The 22,500-nt window shown below is 42.0% G+C and overlaps 1 long non-coding RNA gene across 3 annotated transcripts in view; it reads left to right on the top strand.

Moving 5' to 3' along the window:
• The window catches only part of LOC147836973 (uncharacterized), a 307,385-nt gene that overhangs the window by 267,028 nt on the left and 17,857 nt on the right, over positions 1-22,500 (top strand). For 2 of the 3 annotated variants that reach the window (XR_015478067.1, XR_015478066.1), the window contains exon 8: positions 4,426-4,613. This is a non-coding gene — a long non-coding RNA (uncharacterized LOC147836973). Of the gene's footprint in view, positions 1-4,425; positions 4,614-21,177; positions 21,231-22,500 lie in introns of those variants that run through there. The other variant, XR_015478072.2, reaches the window with a different exon arrangement.

Here is a 22,500-nt window from a genome sequence, read left to right as displayed (position 1 = left end):
CCCAGTATGAGCTTAACGAAGCTGAAGCGCTGCTGTCTGTCCTGTGCAGCTGTTGAGCCGCAGTGATTGCATTAATGGCCTGTAATTACAGCAGCAGCTCCAGGTCTGAGCGCTCATTGTGACGCAGCAGATGTGACTTCCAGCGGACACTCCATGGAAAATGAAGGAGTCCCTGAGGAAAGAGCATACATTGAGCACATGTCTTCTTCAGCACTTCCTCCAGCCCAACACACGCAACAGGAAGGAAGCGGGCCGTATAGCTGAGAATAGAACATTTAAGCCATATGTGTTTGCGTGGGTGTGTGTGTGTGTGTGTGGTCCCAGTATTCATCACTTTGTGGACCAAATGTGAATATTCTGTCTGTACAGTCGGGCTGAGCTTGAGCATCGATATGGCAAAGTGTGTATCCGCAGTAGACACATCACAAGATTATTTATTAAAGGATGAAGATTCATTCATTTTCCTTAGCTTAGTCCCTTAGGGGTCGCCACAGTGGAATGAACCGCCAACTATTCTGGCATATGTTTTACATGGCAGATGCCCTTACTGCTGCAACCCAGTACTGGGAAAAGGATAAAGAGATTATTTTTATATTGTCGTTATGTTGTTATTTTATGTTTGATTGTTCAATATCTATTTTTCAATACCGTCTGCCTCTCCAAAAAACATAAGGCACAGTTTATTTCACTTTCATATCTTTGCTCTGTTGTTTATATATATATACTAACCGGCCACTTTATTAGGTACACCTGTCCAACTGCTTGTTAATGCAAATTGGTAATCAGCCAATCACATGGCAGCAGCTCATTTAGGCATGTAGACATGGTCAAGAGGATCTGCTGCAGTTCAAAGCGAGCATCAGAATGGGGAAGAAAGGGGATTTAAGAGACTTTGAGAGTGGCATGGTTGTTGCTGCCAGACGGGCTGCTCTGAGTATTTCAGAAACTGCTGATCTACTGGGATTTTCACGCACAATCATCTCTAGGGTTTACAGAGAATGCTCCGACAAAGAGGAAATATCCAGTGAGCGGCAGTTCTGTGGGCGCAAATGCCTTGTTGATGCTGGAGGGCAGAGGAGAATGGCCAGACTGGTTCCAGCTGATAGAAAGGCAACAGTAACTCAAATAAGCACTCGTTACAACCGAGCTCTGCAGAAGAGCATCTCTGAACACACAACACGGCCAACCTTGAGGCGGATGGGCTACAGCAGCAGAAGAGCACACCGGGTGCCGCTCCTGTCAGCTAAGAACAGGAAACTGAGGCTACAATTCACACAGACTCACCAAAACTGGACAATAGAAGATTGGAGAAACGTTGCTGCTCTGATGAGTCTCCATTTCTGCTGACACATTCGGATGCTCGGCTCAGACAACATGAAAGCATGGATCATCCTGCCTTGTATCAGCGGTTCAGGCTGGTGGTGGTGGTGTAATGGTGTGGGGGAGATTTTCTTTGGGTCCATTAGTACCAATTGAGCATCAACGCCACAGCCTACCTGAGTATTGCTGCTGACCATGTCCATCCCTTTATGAGCACAGTGTCTCCATCTTCTGATGGCTACTTCCAGCAGGATAACGCAGCATGTCATAAAGCTCAATCATCTCAGACTGGTGAACATGACGATGAGTTCACTGTACTCAAATGGCCTCCACAGTCACCAGAGCTCAATCCAATAGAGCAGCTTTGGGATGTGGTGGAACGGGAGATTGGCATCATGGATGTGCAGCCGACAAATCTGCAGCAACTGTGTGATGCTATCATGACAATATGGAGCAAAATCTCTGAGGAATATTTCCAGTAGCTTGTTGAATCTCTGCCATGAAGGATTAAGGCGGTTCTGAAGGCAAGAGAGGTCCAACCTGATACTAGTAAGGTGTACCTAATAAAGTGGCCGGTTAGCAAAACTATATAATCACAATATCAGATTTTTCCAGTATAGTGCAGCCCTATAGTGGGAACTGATGGGGCCACGATGGAGAGAATCGAAGTGGAGGAAGAGGTGAAAGAGTGCAGTCTGATGAGTGTTTCCTGCGGGACGGCGTGTGTTTTCCAGAGGAAGGCATGAGGGCTAATCTCTGGCCCCTGGAGAAGACAGCAGCTCCTGCCACATTGTTCTGTTATCATCAGGCATGGCGGACGAATCTCCACTCATTCAACTGCAGCTTATCACACACACACACACAAACACACACATACACACACACACACACACACACACACACACACTGCATGCAGAGTAGGAGTAAGTATATACAGCTGAAGTCTCTTATATCTCTTATATACGGCTTAGTCGCTTATTTATAAGAGGTCGCCACAGCAGAATGAATCGCCAACTATTCCAGCATATGTTTTGCACAGCGGATGCCCTTCCAGCTGCAACCCAGTACTGGGAAACACCCATACACACCCATTCACACCCATTCACACACACTCATACACTTTGGTCAGTGTAGTTGATCAGTTCCCCTATAGCGCATGTGTTTGTACTGTGGGGGAAACCGGAGCACCCGGAGGAAACCCACACCAACACGGGGAGAACATGCAAACTCCACACAGAAACACCAACTGGGACTCGAACCAGCGACCTTCTTGCTGTGAGGCGACAGCACTAACCACTGAGCCACTAGAGACATCAGAGATTGTAAAAGGGGCAGAACAGCTCTCCTTTAAATCCTTGAATTTCCATGGAGCAGGAATGCTCAGCTCTGGCGATCGGCGCTCCTCTGTCCCGCTTTGTTCTTCTGCTCTTCCTCTGTTTGTTTGGGCTTTTGCACTGAACTGTGGCTCTCCTGCAAATGCTTTAGTGCATGCGGTGAAACAGAGACCATCTCTCTCTCTCTCTCTCTCTCTCTCTCTCTCTCTCTCTCTCTCTCTCTCTCTCTCTCTCTCTCTCTCTCTCTCTCTGGAAAGTATTTTCATCACTCTTTCCTTCACTCGTGGTGTAATCAAATCTGCAAATGCCTGAATTCCTCAATGTCACATACAGTGGAGTCCAAAAGTCTGAGATGATCTGTCAATAAACACTTCTAGGATTATATCACTAAATCAAATCTTAATTGGTCAAGATATTTGATTAAAACAGGTAGTTTCTGAGGGCGGGATGGTGGCACAGTGGTTACTGGTTTGAGTCCCGGCTGGGTCAGTTGGTGTTTCTGTGTGGAGTTTGCATGTTATCCCCGTGTTGGAGTGGGTTTCCTACGGGTGCTTAGCCCAACCCCCATCCCCCCCCCCCCCCTCAATTCAGTTCATGATAACCGCATCGGCCACACCCCCATTCCCCCCACCCCTGCTCTTCACCTTCATCAGCAACAACCCCGCCCCCACACCCCTCCTCTTTACTTTTGTCTGTGATATCCACACCCCCACTCCATCCCTATGCCCCCACTCCCCACCAGTAAATATTAGGGCCCCCAAACCCCCTGCTATTCAATTACACCACCCGCCCAACACCCCTTCCCTCTTCAATTTTGTCTGGGACACCCCACCCCTTCCCACCAACTTCCCAGCTCTTCACTTTTATCTGCGACACCTGTTCTCATAGGGTCCATACCGGCAAGCACTGTCCCTGCCGACGAATCCACGTCTATTGTGAAGTGAACTTCAGCACAAATGAAGCTAATTTGACTTGAATGAAGAGAGTAAACCCAAAATTCAGCTTCATGCACTCATTTACCGGAGAATAGCAGGATTTATGTCTGGTGTGAACTAAGCTTAATGTTTTCATCTGGAAATGATTTTTTCCTGAACGCTTAGTTGTTTGTTTTTTTGTTCTGCTTTAATCAGTTGTTAATTTTTTCTTATTGTGATTTTTTCTTTTTGCTTTTTGACTTATTTACAAGGCAAAAAAATAGTTTCTTACAACTATTTGTCTTCTTCCAGGTCCAAATATCTAAAAACTCTTAAATCAAGATGCATTTTCTAGACAAGCTCAAAATATTGTGTCATCGAAATTAAGAGTTTTTCATTAAAACAAGCAAAATAATCATCTTCCAAACCAAAAACAATATTATTTTGCTTGTTTTAAGAAAAAACTCTCTTCATTTTGACTCATTATTTCTGAAAACCTCACAATATTTTGTGCTTGTCCAGAAAATGCTGACTGATTTAAGAGTTTTTAGATATTTGGACTAGAAACAAGACACAAACTCCAACTAAGCACCTTTTTTGCAGTGTAAGCTTCCTAAATTATCAATTTATTTAATTGAATTTGTGCATGGTCATTTCTGTCAGTGTGTCCTCATCCAGCAGCCAGTGAGACCATGTGAATGTTAAAGAATGGCTGTGTTTAATTGAACAAGTCGTCCCTCTTCTCCTACCACTGCAGTATTGAGCGATGTGGTGCATTTTTCTTCTGCTGTTCAGCTTTTCTAGCGTGTAATCTGAGCAATTATGGTGTTTTTGAGGTTGAACTGCTCTATTTTCAGCGCTCGGCGAGAGATCTGGATCTGAGATGGTGGAGCGCTTCCCTAAAGCCGTGCCCACCAATGAAGACTGGCATCCCTTAGTAACCCGCCAGAGGAGAGTCAATCTGCCAACAGCTTTAATACTAGCATGAAGAGGCTTGGAGGAAACCCAGAGCCATGAAGAGTCTGAACACAGCAGAGAGATAAGTGTACGTTCATGTGTGTGTGTGTGTGTGTGTGTGTGTGTGTGTGTGTGTGTGTGTGTGTGTGTACACACTGACACTTTCTCCCAGTGGCTCAGTGGTTAGCACTGTGGCCTTACAGCAAGAAGGTCTCCCAGCTGGGTCAGTTGGTGTTTCTGTGTGGAGTTTGCATGTTCTCCCCGTGTTGGTGTGGGTTTCTTCTGAGTGCTCCGGTTTCCCCCACAGTCCAAACACATGCGCTATAGGGGAACTGATCAACTAAATTGGCCGGTGTGTATGACTGTGTGTGTGTGTGAATGAGTGTGTATGGGTGTTTCCCAGTACTGGGTTGCTGCTGGAAGGGCATTCGCTGTGTAAAACATATGCTGGAATAGTTAGCGGTTCATTCCGCTGTGCTGACCCATGATAAATAAAGGGACTAAGCCGAAGGAGAATGAATGGTTGCAAACAATTGCATATGGGCTGAGTTTAATCAGACAAATGAAGTTGAACATTCCTACATGTCATATGTTTGTTTAAATCCAGCTCATATACATTGTTTGCGATCTTTTACTTTAAAAGATAATGTAGTAAATCCCCTGAATGATTTTGTTTGAGTGTGTCCTGAGGTTGAAAGCGGCCGGAGGTCTGAACGGGTGGAACAAACGTGTGATAAACGAGTGTTATCTGGAAGCCGTGGCTCGGGGAAGCACCTCTGTTTCCCTCTGATTGCATTCGCAGGCAGGAAGCGGCAGTGCAAGCGGGACTCGCTGGAATGCCACCAGAGCGAATGCAGATCCTTTACTTTCGCATTTGCTTTCGCTCATTAGGGTTACCTAACACATTGACAGGTCATGCACATACCACAGATGTAAAATTATGTGTCATAACCACTAAAGAGTGACACAAATATACAAGTGTGAATTCCCAAGACTGTCTTTAGTTAGCACAAAGTCTTTAGTTAGCGGAGAACTACACTGCTTATAACAGTGTGTGTGTGTGTGTGTGTGTGTGTGGATGTGTGTGTGTGTGTGTGTGTGTGTGTGTGTGTGTGTGTGTGTGTGTTCACGTGTGTGTGTGTGTGTCTCAGATAATGTAAGTTGCAGTAATGGTCATTTTCACATTTGTGGGTCGTTATAGTTGGTTTAAGTTAGAGCTCAGTGAATTGTAAAGTACCACAAATATATTTTTATATTCCTTATAATTAAAAAAAAATCTAAGAAAAACTGTACGATACTGTTTACACCACTTTCAGAAAATGAAAAATAATTGAGATCTACACTGCAAAAACACTTTTCTTACCTACAGTTTTGCCTTGTTCCTAATCCAGACATCCCAAGTTGGGAAAAGTCAATTCCGAGGTAGACAACGACGTACATGAAGAGCGGTGGGGGTGACTTGCATGTGACGTACGTGAAGAGCGGTGGGGGTGAGTTGCGTGTGACGTATCTGAAAAGCGGTGGGAGTGACTTGCGTGTGACGTACCTGAAGAGCGGTGGGAGTGACTTGCATGTGACATACCTGAAGAGCGGTGGGAGTGACTTGCGTGTGACGTACCTGAAGAACGGTGGGGGGGAGTTGCGTGTGACGTACCTGAAGAGCGGTGGGAGTGACTTGTGTGTGACGTACCTAAAGAGCGGTGGGAGTGACTTGTGTGTGACGTACCTGAAGAGCGTTGGGAGTGAGTTGCGTGTGACGTACCTGAAGAGCGGTGGGGGTGAGTTGCGTGTGACGTACCTGAAGAGCGTTGGGGGTGAATTGCGTGTGACGTACCTGAAGAGCGGTGGGGGTGACTTGCGTGTGACGTACCTGAAGAGCGGTGAGAGTGACTTGCGTGTGACGTACCTGAAGAGCGGTGGGAGTGACTTGCGTGTGACATACCTGAAGAGCGGTGGGGGTGACTTGCGTGTGACGTACCTGAAGAGCGGTGGGGGTGACTTGCTTGTGACGTACCTGAAGAGCGGTGGAAGTGACTTGCGTGTGACGTACCTGAAGAGCGGTGGGAGTGACTTGCGTGTGACATACCTGAAGAGCGGTGGGGGTGACTTGCGTGTGACGTACCTGAAGAGCGGTGGGGGTGACTTGCTTGTGACGTACCTGAAGAGCGGTGGGAGTGACTTGCGTGTGACATACCTGAAGAGTGGTGGGAGTGACTTGCGTGTGACGTACCTGAAGAGCGGTGGGAGTGACTTGCGTGTGACGTACCTGAAGAGCGGTGGGAGTGACTTGCGTGTGACGTACCTGAAGAGCGTTGGGAGTGACTTACGTGTGACGTACCTGAAGAGCGGTGGGAGTGACTTACGTGTGACGTACCTGAAGAGCGGTGGGAGTGAGTTGCGTGTGACGTAGCTGAAGAGCGGTGGGGGTGAGTTGCGTGTGACGTACCTGAAGAGCGGTGGGAGTGAGTTGCGTGTAATATGTCACATAATATGTCCGGGCCTGGTCCTCTCTCATCTAGCACCGGTGTCTAGCTTCCAGGGCTCCTCCATGAGACTCAAGGCAGGTGATGCATCCAGGTGTGCCTGATTATCTCACTCACACCCTCACGGCTCTCAGCCCTCCTCCCTCACCACAGCAGCCATACGTACCTCCGGCTACATAATTCACGATCTCCAGAAATGTATATAGGGGGAAGTTTTGAGAATGGGCCTGTGTTGGAAAAGCTTCATGAGGGGGATTTCACGACTTTCAAAAAAGGAAAAAACATCAGTGTGATACTGATAACGACAGCCAGAACAGAGAAGGTGACTGTACCAGCCCCATAGACACTGCATTACACACACCTTACTATTTATATTCATACATTTCTTAAAATCAAGACATTAAAAACAAGGAATTAAGATGCCGAGGACTGATGAGTAGGGTCCATTTAGATCTGATTCTGATCACTATAATGGCATGAGATCCACCCACCCCAGTGTGCTTCATTTCCATTACACGTTCATTTCCCATTACTCCATCATCATGGCCCTACAACACATCCTTCCACAGAATATCTGGCCGCGGGGTCAAAACATCTTCATTTTGCCACTTCATATCTTATCTGCTCACCTCAGGCCCGGCAATAACAAACAGTTTCTTTGTAATGCTGCATCCTGGCAGTCCATCGCGGCTGTCTGGAGAGGATTCATGTGCTGTTTCTGGAGTGGACACTTCAGTGAATTGTTTCCTTGTGGCTGATTTTGACAGCTCCACGCGCCTTGTTTAAAGGAAAACTATTCTGCCCCTTTATACAAGCTGTAAATGCGTCTCTGCTGTGTCTAGAGTGTGTGTGTGTGAGTTTGAGCTGAGAATATCACACCGATAATGTTCTCCTGCTGTCTGAAACTGACCCTTTTAAGCGTTGATCCTAATTGTGGCGTTTTGTTGCTTTAAATGCAAATGAGATTGTGCTCTTTTCAAAAGAGGGCGGAGCTACTAATGCCTGTGTGTCAGCATAGTGGCAGATTTAAAAACAAGACTAACGTTCTATGCTAATGAGGGAGAGATGGTCACTAGTGGGCGGGGCTTCTGCCTCTGATGACATGCACAAAGGGAGAATGTCCATCAAAGTGTTTCCTTTATCAAGTCTGATTAGAACAAACATAATTAACTCATGTTCACCATTAAAGGCTGCTGGAGATACTCACACACTGATCGCACACACACAACTGGGTTTAAACCCCGCATAAAGGTCATTTCTGCATAAAAACTGCCCTTTAATTGAGATTCAAAGTGGGCCATGCACACAGCCCTGTGGTACTCCTGCACTGCATTAAACTGAGATTTGATCAATTCTGACTATCAGATTTAATAATCTGGGGTTCAAATGTGGGATGTTAGAAAGACATTCTGGAAGTTTTTTCTTTTGCTTTCTTTTGTTTTAGGATTTTGAAACCACAAATTACGTTTTTGACTCTTTAAACATGTAGAATCTGCTTCAGCCGTCGGTGAAAGAGAGCTCTCTGATTGGCTGTTCAGCTACAAGAATGATGCAAGTAAAGAAGGATCACAAAAACAGCATTTTGGAGTCCAAAAATGTGAAGCTGTAATTGTGGGAGGGTTTTTAAAAAATAATTAAATTAATGAATGTTTCTGACTCAGTACCATATCTGCCAATATTTGTCTCTGAAAATCTGGGAGATCCATTGGGGCAATGGGGTATGTGCCGAAGCATGCTAATAGGGCTTTTAATTTGCCAGTAACCTGGGTTAAGCGCTTCCGGCGAATTGAATGCCAATGCAAAATCCGGTGCGTTTAAGGTCTGTTTTCTTTTAAAATCAGCGATCTCCACTGGCTGAGTGATTGTACAAGATTGTACAAGAAGCACTGCACTACACTACATTTCCCCCGCCATATCTTTATAACATGAGCATTTATTTTACCCCAGTATATTCAATGGCGTTTCTGCGTTAGCCTGCCGATTCTGACGGGCGCGTGCGAGTAAACGGCCTTTTGTCTCGTTTTACGCTTGAGCAACTAAATAAATGCTAAAGTTTATTTAACTGAATGTATTTTAATGACATTACAACATTGATGCTGTATAAGGAACCGTATAAAATGGGAAAAAGTTCACAATAACAGCTCAACAGAAGTGTATCAGCATGGGAACAGAACTAGCTCGGCATATACCCTATTGGAGGGGGATTCGCGAACTGAAAGAGCGGGGGAGGCTTGGGATCTGATTGTGAACTGAAGAGTGGGGCGGGGTCTGAAAAACGGGAGTGTAGGCAGGGCCGGAGCAAGCTGAACTGCCGCTCTAGGCAGAGGACGATCATGCCACCCTCAAACCCAATGTGAAAACGAAAGTGACCGGTTATGAAAATGAAGTGAGGTGTCGCGGACCTCTTTTCCAGCGCACTATGCGCGGATATAACTGAGGACACGCGGGTGCTGAAGGTGGGAGGGAGGGAGGTGTCACGGACACTGCGCTCTCTATTCTGCCACCCTATGCGTGGATATAATTGAGGATGCGCGGGTGTCGCAGACCTCAATTCTGCCGCCCTATGCACGGATATAATTGAGCACACGCGGGTGCTGATGGAGATGTCGCTGACGCCACACTCTCTATTCTTTCGTCTATGCGCGAATATATCTGAGGACGCGGGTGGTGAGGGAGGTGTCGCGGATGCCGCCCTCTCTATACTGCCACCCTAGGCGGCCGCCTAGGTCGCCTCTATGGACGCGCCGGCCCTGACTGTAGGTAACCAATCGAATAATCTGTCAGTGATGTTAAGCCAGGACACACCAAGCCTACAGTTGGATTTCCATTGTTAAATGGTTTGTTAGGACTGAGATGCAATAGTGCAGGATACAACTATTTAAAAATCTGAAATATGCGTACATGCGGAATATCTAAATATTGCTAATAACAACTTTAAGGTTGTACAAAGTAAGTTTTTAGCAATGTATATTCATTCATTTCATTTGGATTAGTCCCTTATTTATCAGAGGTCACTACAGTGGAATGAACAGGCAACTATTTCAGTATATGTTTTACACAGTGGACACCCTTCTAGACCCAACCCGACACTGGGAAACACCCATACACACTCATACACTACAGCCAGTGTAGTTGATCAGTTCCCCTATAGCGCATGTGTTTGGACTGTGGGGGAAACCGGAGCACCCGGAGGAAACCCACACCAACACGGGGACAACATGCAAACTCCACACAGAAACACCAACTGACCCAGCCAGGACTCGAACCCAAGACCTTCTTGTTGTGAGGCCACTGTGCTGACCACTGAGTCACCGTGCCGCCCTCAATGTGTATTACTAATTAAAAATTAAGCTTTTGACTCAGTTTGTTTAGGAAATGTCTTATAATGTCTTGAAAATATCTTCATAAAACAAATTGCGTTATTAATTAAACTGCATCATTGTGAGCCATACAATATATTTCGGGTGATTGGCAAAAATACAGCCGTGCAGCATAAGATAAGGATCACAGATTATCAGTGTTCAGATGGGTATTGTGGGTTTGTTCTGTCTGTTTTTCAGGAATCTGTGCTCAAAAACACACAACAGTGAGAGCTGCTTTTTTCTTCACACCCAGCTGGAACTCTGCTGTGAACTAAGAGTGCTAGACCTGTTATTTTCATCATCCCAGTTTTGAGTTTTTATTTTTTTTCCTGCCTTTAGGGCTGTTTTTTTACACAGATTTGGTTATCTGTAGCCTGCATGCCTGGCCAACACAGCAGGAGCCTCACACACACATACTGACAAACACGGCTGTGTTCAGTTCAGAGTCGCGGATGCCCAGCATAATGCCACAGATACCATCACAAATTAAAAACATGGTTCAGAACAAAAAAAAAACAGCTGGTGGGAAGAGAAACAGAAATAAAAACAATCGGTTTAAAGATTAAGCAGCATGGTGGCGCATTGGTTAGTACTGTGGCTTCACAGCAAAAAGGTCACTGGTTTGAGTCTCGGCTGGGTCAGTTGGTGTTTCTGTGTGGAGTTTGCATGTTCTCCCCGTGTTGGCGTGGGTTTCCTCCGGGTGCTCCGGTTTCCCCCACAGTCCAAACACATGCGCTATAGGGGAACTGATCAACTAAATTAGCCATAGTGTATGACTGTGTGTGTGAATGAGTGTGTATGGTTGTTTCCCAGTACTGGGTTGCAGCTGAAAGGGCATCCGCTGTGTTAAACATTTGCTGCAATAGTTGGCGGTTCATCACGCTGTGTTCATATTACACAAATATAAGCTATGAATTAACAAAATAGTCAATTATTTTCAAATTCTTTGTAGCTTTACTTATAAAGTGTTACTGAGATTGATTTGACAAAAGTTAAATATTATTATTAAGCATTATTGTGAAGAATAATTATGTTAATCAGTAAATTCTCAAATCTGCAATTTACTATATATCGAAAAAGCTATATTTGCAAACAATATATATGGGTTGAATTTAAACAAACAAATTCAGTTTAGTAATGTACAACTTCATTTGTTTGTTTAAATTGAGCCCAACTTGTTTACAACCACTTAACTTAAATCATCTTTGAGTATTTTTTCTATGTATGTAAGAGATTTCAAAGTTCAAGAATATACGTAATCTGACCTAATCTAATCTGACCTAATTTATAAAATAATCTAGTATTTCTGGATTTTTAAAACATTGAACAAAATAATATTTTCGTTTACCAGTTTGTCTGGCAGTATTATTAAGCTCAGTGAAATGACTTTATAAACTTTATATGGGTCCATAAGAGTTCATCATTAACCTACTGTTTTCTTTATTTAGACATACAAATAGAAATTTAGAAATATATATATATATATATATATATATATATATATGTATGTATACACTTCACATCGAGTGGCTTTATTTATGTACAGATATTTAAATCAGTAATTTATTATGCTGCGCTTAATATGTACATACTGTACATTTTTAACTTTACATTGTACTTACATTTTTAAATAAAGTCATTTAACTAGGTAACTATAAATAAATAACAAAAACTCTATCGCTCTCTTTCTATATATATATATATATATATATATATATATATATATATATATATATATAGCACTTTATGAATGCTTCAAAATTCTGTAGTATTTACTATAGTGAACTGGTCCTTTCAATTACTAGAGTTGTTGTGTTACCATAGCAACTGTAGAATCGCCACAACAGATCAATTACTATAGTTGTTGTGTTACCATAGCAACTGTAGAATCACAACAACAGATAAAGTACCATAGTTGTTTCCATAGCGACTGTATAATCACAGCAACAGATTAATTGCTATAGTTGTTGTGTTACCATAGCAACTGTAGAATCGCCACAACAGATCAATTACTATGTTGTTCTGTTACCATAGCAACTGTAGAATCACCACAACAGACTATTTACAGTACTATAGTTGTTGTGTTACCATAGCAACTGTAGAATCACAACAAAAGATAAAGTACCATAGTTATGTTTCCATAGCGACTGTAGAATCACAGCAACAGATTAATTGCCATAGTTGTCGTGTTACCATAGCAACTGTACAATCACCACAACAGACTATTTACAGTACTATAGTTGTTGTGTTACCATAGCAACTGTAGAATCACAGCAACAGATCAATTACTATAGTTATTGTGTTACCATAGCAACTGCAGATTCACCACAGCATATCAATTGCTGTAGTTGTTGTTACCTTAGCAACTGTAGAATCACCAGTCTCAAGTACGTGACTGTAGAATGGTTGGTAAACACTGCAGTATTTACTACGAGTGATTTTTCATAAGGGAGGTAATATTTTTAAGCACAATGTAGTGACCTTACCAAGTCCATGTAAAAAGAGTAGAATAATAACACCTCAGCATTAGCTACTATTTTCTGTTTCTTTATTTCAGACATGTGTTTGTGTGGAGACGACCGCACAAACCATGACATGAGATTAAAAGCGAGAGTGCGGAGTGCCCAGAATCCCTCCCACACACTCCCGAATATCATTACGGCGAGGAAATCCATCTCTGAGGGGGAGAGGCGGCCATAGAACGCTCTTTTTGCTTTATTAGTGTTTGTTCTGGCAGCGGACGCCACGCTCTCTTCTGCACACGCTGACAAGAGGTCTATACCCAGATGGCCACACCGACTCTACAACAAACACATCTTTCAGCCGCCGTGGCCAGCTGGAGCCAAACTACCGCGCTGCGCTTTTCTCCACGGCTGGATCCTGGAGCTCTCGGCCCACACAGAGAAGCCCGATCCCAGCTGGAGATTTATATGACTGCCGCGTGAACTCCAGCATCTCGCTCACATGCAGCCCTGTTCACACATGAGCAATATATATGTGATGAGAGAGAAACAAAGGAAAGATTTACTGAGTGCCTAAATCAAAAACAGCATATGAACGAGTCAATTTAGGGCAGCAAAAGAAATTAGTTCATCATCAGCGCACTGTAAATGCTCAATTTCTGAGCTGAGAGATTGAGAAACGCACCGCAGCTCGCCGTGTTAATCAACCCAGGATTATTGGAGATATATGTGCACCGGGATGCATTTTGGGGAAATGTAAAAACATCTATATTACTGTTTTTTTTCCACACAAATCAACCAGAGGGCGCTGTGTTCATTTTTGACAATCTCGAATACGCTACTGAGCCTCATTTTCCCATATGTGCCATTTCTCATAAATACACTAGAGGGCGCTGTGTACATTTATACCAATGTGCTATTTCAAGTAAATCCTCCAGAGGGCGCTTTGTACATTTCTAACAAAATCTACTACATTTCTGCCAATGTCCTGTTTCTTGTGAATCCACCAGAGAGCGCTGTGTACATTTTTGACAATGTGCCCTTTCTCGTAATCCACTAGAGGGTGCTGTGTACATTTTTGACAATGTGCCATTTCTTGAAAATCCACCAGGGGGACTGTGTACATTTTTGCCAGCGTGCCATTTCTCGTAAATCCACTAGAGGGCGCTGTGTACATTTTGAGAATCTCAAATACGTTACTGGGCCACAATTTCTAAAAAGAGACATTTTTTATAAATCCACCAGAGAGCGCTGTGTACATTATGCCAATGTGCTGTTTCTCGTTAAACCACCGGAGAGCGCTGTGTACATTTTTGACAATGTGTCATTTTTCATAAATACAACAGGGGGCGCTCTGTAAAATTCTACCAATGTACCTTTCTCGTAAATCCACTAGAGGGTGCTGTTTACATTTTTGACAATGTGTTATTATTTCTTAAATACAACAGGGGGCGCTCTGTAAAATTTTACCAGTGTGCCATTTCTCGTAAATCCACTCGAGGACAATCTCAAAAACGTTACTGGGCCACAATATCTCATACTTGCCATTTTTTATAAATCCACTAGAGGGTGCAGTGTACATTCTTTGCAATATGCTATTTCTTGTAAATCCACTAGAGGGTGCTGTATACATTTTTTGCAATACGCTATTTCTCTTAAATGCACTAAAATTTGTACATTTTTTTCGAATTTAAAATCTGTTATGATTAGTCGGTTGTTTCAGATACACGTCATTCTTGAAGAAATCCATGAGACAGCGGAGCTTGTGTTACAAATCAGTGAGCGAAACAGTGAGCTAAAACCCAACCAATAGTGTTTTCAGAAACAGAGAAAAGTGAGAAAACGAGAGAAAAGTGCACTCCCAGCACAGTTTACCTTGATTTTACATTGCTTTTAACTCTTTTGTGTAAGCGTGCTTTACCAGACTCGAACCCGGGCGCTCTGCAGCACAAACACAACACTGTACAAAGTGAGCTACAAGCAAATTGACCAGGCCAGAAAAGGTAGGGTTTAGAAACGGGCTTTGATGCCACATCGCTTATTATAGATCTGACGTTTTTGTTTGACTGAACTCATTTGATGACTCGTCACATACACTGACCGGCCACTTTAATAGGTACACCTCACTAGCACCAGATCAGACCCCTTTAGGCTTTCAGAACTGCCTTAATCCTTGATAGTGTAGATTCAACAAGCTGCTGGAAATATTCCTCAGAGATTTTGCTCCATGTTGTCATGATAGCATCACACAGTTGCTGCAGATTTGTCGGCTGCACATCCATGATGCCAATCTCCCGTTTCACCACATCCCAAAGCTGCTCTATTGGATTGAGCTCTGGTGACTGTGGAGGCCATTTGAGTACAGTGAACGACTACTCGGTATCCTGCTGCGTTTCCGTTACGTGAAATTACTACTACAGCTATATATAAAGCTCTCTCCCAGTGGCCATCTTTGGTATTACGCGAATCATTCAAAGTGATCAAGGATGTTTGCTGAGATCTTAAAACAACTGTGAGTGCATCATCAGCACTCGAGTGCGTACCATCCCCAAAGTCAGGGTGCGCTTGAGCGTTTCCATCAGTCATTAAAATGCGTATTGCTCTGAATTGAACCACGACTAGGAGGAAGGATTGCCCTGGCTCCTTTAGGCAGCTAGAGAGGTAATCCAGTCTAGTTTAGGGTTCACCCTAAATGTTTTGGTATTTGCAGATAAAATCCAGGGCCCATTAGCACTTTAAAAAGATTGTTTAAAGGGAGATGAGCCGCAGAGAAGTCTTTCGGACTACATAATGAATTGGTTATTTGAGTTACTGTGGCCTAGCTGAAACCAGTCTGTTGGACAGGTGTACCTAATAAAGTGGCCCGTGAGTGTACAACACCAACCCAGACAATATAGCACTGCACACTATTAAAAATGTTTGTAAAGTCACTTTTTGCAACTTTTCAAGATTAAAAGATACTGAAAGAAAGATCAAGATCTCATAATGCAATTCAAAAGCAGAAATGAACAATAAAAAAACTTAAATTACTTAATGTGGAAAATTGCCATTTTTTGGGGAGGGGGGGGGGGGGGTTAATAGTGCAGGCTTTCAAAATTACTGAATTACTTTTTTTTTTTTTTTTTTTTGCTGTTTCACAAAAATATAAGCTCCAGCATGTATTTCCAATGATCCTGTGATGCTAAATTATTACCCAATATGTGATTTAATCATAACACTAAAAGTCTCACATATCAATGCCAGAGGCTTTATATAGAAAGCAATGAAAGAAACGAATAGAAAAATATGAAAATGCATCAAAAAGTGGGCTCTGACCAAGCGAGAATGTGTTGGACTGCGAGGATTGGCCGTCACATTAGTCATAATGCTGGTGTCCAGTGTAAGCAGCCCACAATTTCAGTCTTGAGACGTTTCAGTGCCGCGAACGCCAGCAGAGACACGCCAAAGAAAGTAATCGAGAGAGTTCATAAGGTGGATCCCGGAGCTTCACGCATCAGATGTCTGAACGCTCCCGAAATAGCTGGTCAGAGGACAAAAAACACTGACAAAAATGTTTGTGTTTGGAGGAGAACGCCAAGTCAAATGTAGAGCGGAGAGGGAATATGTACAACCTCACATTCCAGTTTCCTTCTGTTAGTGAACTACTATATAGACTTTACACTGCTTTTCTTGCAGGAGTTTTTGTCTTGTTTTTAGTCCAAAAATCTAAAAAGTCCTAAAGGGCACAAAGGTTACCCCTCTTTTCATATTTATTATAAGTCTTTTGTGTCCCCAGAATGTGTCTGTAAAATTTCAGCTCAAAACACCCATCAGAGTATTTATTAGAGCTGTTTAAAGAGTCTCCATTATAGCTGGGAAAAGGTTGTTGCTGTGTTTTTGCACTGGGCCTTTAAGGCGAGTCATCCCAGCCCACCGTTCCCACGTGCCTGTCAGCAACATGCCTCAATTGCCCCCCTCGGCTGCCTCAGGAAGCAGATCTCAGGTAACGTTTGTGTGAAATACTACAGTAAGAACTTTACCATTCAAGTTGCAACAAGTTCACGCACACACAGCGCAGACACACACACACATAGCATATACACATAGCGCAGACTCACATGCACATATATATCGTAGACACACACACACACGCATAGCACAGACACGTAGCGCAGACACAGACACACATTCATTTCGTAGACACGCACACACACACATAGCGCAGACACAGACACACATACATATCGTAGACACGCACACACACACATAGCGAAGACAGACACACATACATATCATTGACACGCACACACACACATAGCGCAGACACAGACACACATTCATATCGTAGACACGCACACACACATAGCGCAGACACAGACACACATTCATATCGTAGACACGCACACACACACATAGCGCAGACACAGACACACATTCATTTCGTAGACACGCACACACACATAGCGCAGACACAGACACACATTCATATCGTAGACACAGACACACATACATAGCGCAGACATGCAGACACACACACAGACACACAGAGAGACACGAGGCTGTGCTGATGAAGTGAATCTGAAGTGAATGGCTGTACTTCATTACACACGTGCTCTGTTTTAAAACATGTTAAACTTGTAAATCTCATCTTGATCACGTCGGATGATGATTGATGATCGTAGCGAACTGAGCAGACCTTTTATTCCTGGTTGCTTTGCGCTCGTCCTGTCTTGTCGATATGAGTATATGCATTACTACGGAGACATGTAAATGCGTGCAGCTGTCAATCAATATTGGTGGGCGGGGGGACGCACTCCTACTCAAAGTTGCGGTCGATCTGAAAACCGCTCCAATTGGTCCACCGTTATTATGTTGTTCAATTTGAAAAAAAGGACTGTGTGTGTTTATTTCACCCGAATATGACAGTATATACACTATACTCACACATGTCTGTCCAAACAGCTTGAAAAGTAGATTTTTCACCACAGGTGCCCTTTAAACCAAGAGGCATTTTCCGAACAGAAAATTGTTTTGTTTTCAGAAATAATGACTCATAATCATAGACTGTGAAAGATATGGACGTAGTATTTGTGACGTCACCCATAGGTTTCAGAAGAACGCAAAAGACGCTACTAGTGGACCGCAGGGTAGGCATAGCCAGTAATAAGGTCAACTGACTGTGTAAAGCCACATAAAACAACCCAAAAATATGATGAATATGCCGAGTTCAGCAGCTAATCAGCCGGAATCAGCTGAGGTGAAGTGACGGTGACCAGCGAGACCAAGCTGCCACTTAAGTGGCCACGCCCTTAATTATGCAAACTTAATATAAACTTAACGGATGAGTAATGATAAAATTCAGCCCCTCGCAGTTGTCATGAAGGCTAATATTAGCTATATTAACCAAAATAGTTCTTTGTACACTGCACTGGGCTTCCAGCTAACTCTATCAAGCCTCTTCATCTGCTCCAGAACACAGCAGCACGAGTGGTTTTCAATGAACCTAAAAGAGCACATGTCACTCCGCTGCTCATCCGTTTGCACTGGCTGCCAGTTGCTGCTCGCATCAAATTCAAAGCTCTGATGTTTGCCTACAAAGCGACTTCTGGCTTTGCTCCTTCTTGTCTGCTCTCACTTCTGCAGATGTATGCGCCCTCCAGAAACTTGCGTTCTGTGAATGAACCTCGCCTCGTGGTTCCATCCCAAAGAGAGAAGAAATCACTTTTGCGAACGCTCACGCTCAATCTGCCCAGTTGGTGGAATGAACTCCCTAACTGCATCAGAACGGCAGTCACTCGCTGTCTTCAAGAAACGACTAAAAACTCAACTATTTAGTCTCCACTTCACTTCCTAATCTGCAATTGCCTCTCTGAATATCACACTAACTGTACCCAAAAAAAATAAATAAATAAATAAAATAAAATAAAAAATACTAATACTACTAATGCTTTCCTTCTTAGACTTTACAGACCTGAAACAGCACTTATTCATTGTTGCTCTTAGTTGTGTAAATTGCTTCCTTGTCCTCATTTGTAAGTCGCTTTGGATAAAAGCATCTGCTAATTGACTAAATGTAAATGTAAATGCAAAAAAAAGCAAAATAATCTTATCACAAATCGAAAAACAAGATTATTTGGCTTACCCCATTGGCAGATTATTTAGCTTGATTTAAGGAGGATCTCTCTTTATTTTGGCATATTATTTCTTAAAACAAGACAATATGTTATGCTAGTGTAGAAAATGCTTCTTGATTTAAGAATTTGTAGATATTTGGACTAGAAACAAGACAAAAACTCTAAGAAAGAAAAGCATTTTTTGCATTGTAGCAGACTGTAAACATGTTTTTTCTGCTGTAAAGTCGGCCATTTTAACAGCGGGCTTAATAGAAATCTGCTCTATGATGGAGCAGGACTAACGGAATTTCCATGACTGCAGTTTTAGTTGTTCCTGTAGTTGCTTCACGAGGGGGAGCGGGAGGTTGCAGCTTGGTCAGAATGAATTGAGATACCCCTTAAAGCAAAATAATCTAGTGAAGTATGCAGTATGTAAAATAATATAATTTCAAAGAGAAAACTAAATTATTATGCTTGTTTTATGGGAAAAACTCACTTCATTTTGACTCATTATTTCTGAAAACACGACCATATTTTGTGCTTGTAAAGAAACTGCTTCTTGATTTAAGAATTTTCAGATATTCGGACTAAAAGCAAGACCAAAACTTAGTGAGAAAAGTGTTTTCACAGTGTAGTGCTCTTGAATAAAAAGAATTGTTTAGTTAATAATGAAATACTAAAGAAACAAAATCAGAAATAAAGTATTAAAACTAGTGCTGGACAAAGATTAATCCTTCACTCAAAATAAAAGTTTGTTTTGACATAATATAAAGCAGAGATGTTCAAACCAGGGCCCGCGAGCCAGAGCTGCCCCATGGTAATCTTTGATTTGGCCATCTCAGCTGATAAGAGCATGATGGTTGGCATTGGGGAGAATTTCTTTAACAGAGATCGTCATTAAGAATTTAACGTAATGTTTTTGTCTGCTTTATAGCAAACTGAAATTAAGCATTTTAATTAAATGCTGTAAAAGAACCAGATAGTTAATAATGTAAGTACTGTCTCTCGATGAATAGAGGACAATGCACACTGCAAGCAAATCGATGCAAAAGCTTGACTTGTGTTTGCTATTTGGCATTGAACTCCATTTTGTAATAAATGGAATTGTTTTTGTTTTTACTTTAATAAGTTCATTATAAATATTATCTTTTTAATTAGTTCATATAAAGCAATGTTTTCTAGTTTGTTTTCTATTAGAAAATTAAATGAGGAAATTACCCATGGCAAATGTGATGTGATACCGTTTGCTATATTGACCTTCGGCCCACAACCCTCAATCAAGTCTGGTTTTTGGCCCGTCAGAGGAAAAGGTTTGGACACCACTGATATGAAGTAAGAAAAGCATTAAATAACCAGCAGAGACATGAACAAACAAAATAAAAAACGATTATAGATGAACAAGGCACCGCTGACAGTCTTAATTAACCACAGATACTGACGAGTGATGCAAAGCTGAAAACAGAGATATTCAAATCCAGAATATTTCCAAAATGCCTCTCTCTACTGAAGCGGACAGAGTGAAGATCAGCAGTAAAGCAGCACCACCCGCTGGGAAAACACAAGAAGACCAAACACACACAGAGAACACACTCTGTACGCATAAAGGCGCAGCACTGATCATCATTCACGCATCTATACACTGCAAAAACACTGCTCTAATTGCTCATTCCTAGTCCAAATATCTAGAAAATTCTTAAACCCAGAGTCGAAATTAGTTTTTCCTTTAAAAAAAAAAACATATATATATATATATATATATATATATATATATATATATATATATATATATATATATATATATATATATATATATAATGATTATTTTGCTTTGTTTTGAGGAAAAACTCCTTTACTCCTTTAATTTTACCTCATTATTTTCTGAAAACAAACAATATTTTAACTAAAATATTATGCATATTTTTTATTATTTATATTTAAACTAAAAAATAAGACAAAAACTCAAAGACATTTATAGTGTTGTTTGCTTGTTTTTTCTGCTCTCCAACATCACATTATTAAAGGGATGTGAAACTGTAATTGAGCATTTGTCATTAAAGCTCAAAATAACTGAGAATTATAATAAAATAATCAAATTTAAATCGCAAACTCGATTAAGCAAAGCTGTGACATCTTCTCAAAGAAATCTGGTGTTGTTTGTAGTTAGTCTCCTCCTGAAGGCCAGGGGGCGCTCCTGCGAAACTCCCAAACCTGCGCAAACGCACATGAAGAAACGCGGGAAATCTGTTTACTCCTAATTTCCACAGAAGATTTCGCGGGTTTCTTCATTTGTGTTTACTATTCATGAGGTGAGTTTGGAGTTAAAACATGTGATTATATGTTGTTTACTGCAAAATTTGTTTTTGAATAAGGTCTATCGACTAAAGAGTTATTGACAATAGATCATCAAGTAATCGTTAGCATCCCTAAAGAAAATAGATTAAAGGATAGTTTACCGTATAAAAGGAGAGTTCATCCAAAACTGAAAATTCTGTTACACCTTTTACTTGTTCCAAAACTTGTGTTTTATTTATTTATTTATTTATTTATTTATTTATTTATTTATTTATTTATTTATTTATTTATTTTTCTGATGTTGAACAATAATATTCAATAACTTGTAGGGTGATGTCCTTGGGTGTTGAACACTTGAACAGTAAATGCTGAATCAAGATTGTTCTTTTTTTACTTTCCTTTTTATTTATATTGTCAGACAGCTAAACATATGTTTAGCCTAGGCTGGTTGGCTGATTTTACCTGGTCAACCAGGCTGGTTTTAGAGGGGTTTTGGCCATTTCCAGGCTGGTTTCCAGCCATTTCCAGCCTGGTCTTAGCTGGTCAGGCTGGGAGATGACCAGCTAAAACCTGCTAGACCAGCCTAGCCAAGCTGGGAGTCCAGCCAAAACCAGCTATATCCAGCTTATACCAGGCTGGTCAAGCTGGTTTTAGCTGGATTTACCTGGTCATTTTCCAGCCTGACCAGCTCAGACCAGGCTGGAAATGGCTGGAAACCAGACTGGAAATGGCCAAAACCCCTATAAAGCCAGGCTGGTCGACCAGCTAAAACCAACCTAGGCTGGTTTAAGCTGGATTTTTCAGCAGGGATTTCACAAAATGTGTTAAATCAGCTGCACAAAGCGATTCGCATGCTGAAAATCCTATAAAATTAATAGATATAAAGATTTCACATTTATTATGATAATTATCGAAATCGACCGATATAAAAAAAATTATCGTGATCATTTATTGTGCCATATCGCCCAGCTCCACACACACACACACACACACACACACATCCCCTCAGAGAGTCTGAGCTCTGGGTCAGAGAGGGAGAGAGATCCTAAAAGATGGCTGATAAATTATCTTTGGTCATTTGTGGACGCGTTCCAGAATATTCCCTGAAGCATGAACTGTGTGAATTATGTTGTGGATGTGCTCCTCGCTCTCGCTGTGAACGTAGACTTCACGCTTCTCTCCTGTGTGTGTTTCTGAGCATCATTATTGGCTGATGTCTGACCTGATCCACACACTCCTGTCCGCATCATGTCTAATGTGTGGATCAGGACACACACGCGCACA

This window comes from Danio rerio, chromosome 2 (genome assembly GCF_052040795.2).
Source record: "Danio rerio strain M-AB ecotype USA chromosome 2, GRCz13ab, whole genome shotgun sequence".
Taxonomy (NCBI): domain Eukaryota; kingdom Metazoa; phylum Chordata; class Actinopteri; order Cypriniformes; family Danionidae; genus Danio; species Danio rerio.
The sequence above is the reverse complement of the archived record's forward strand: the minus strand, read 5'-3'. Positions and strand labels throughout refer to the sequence as shown.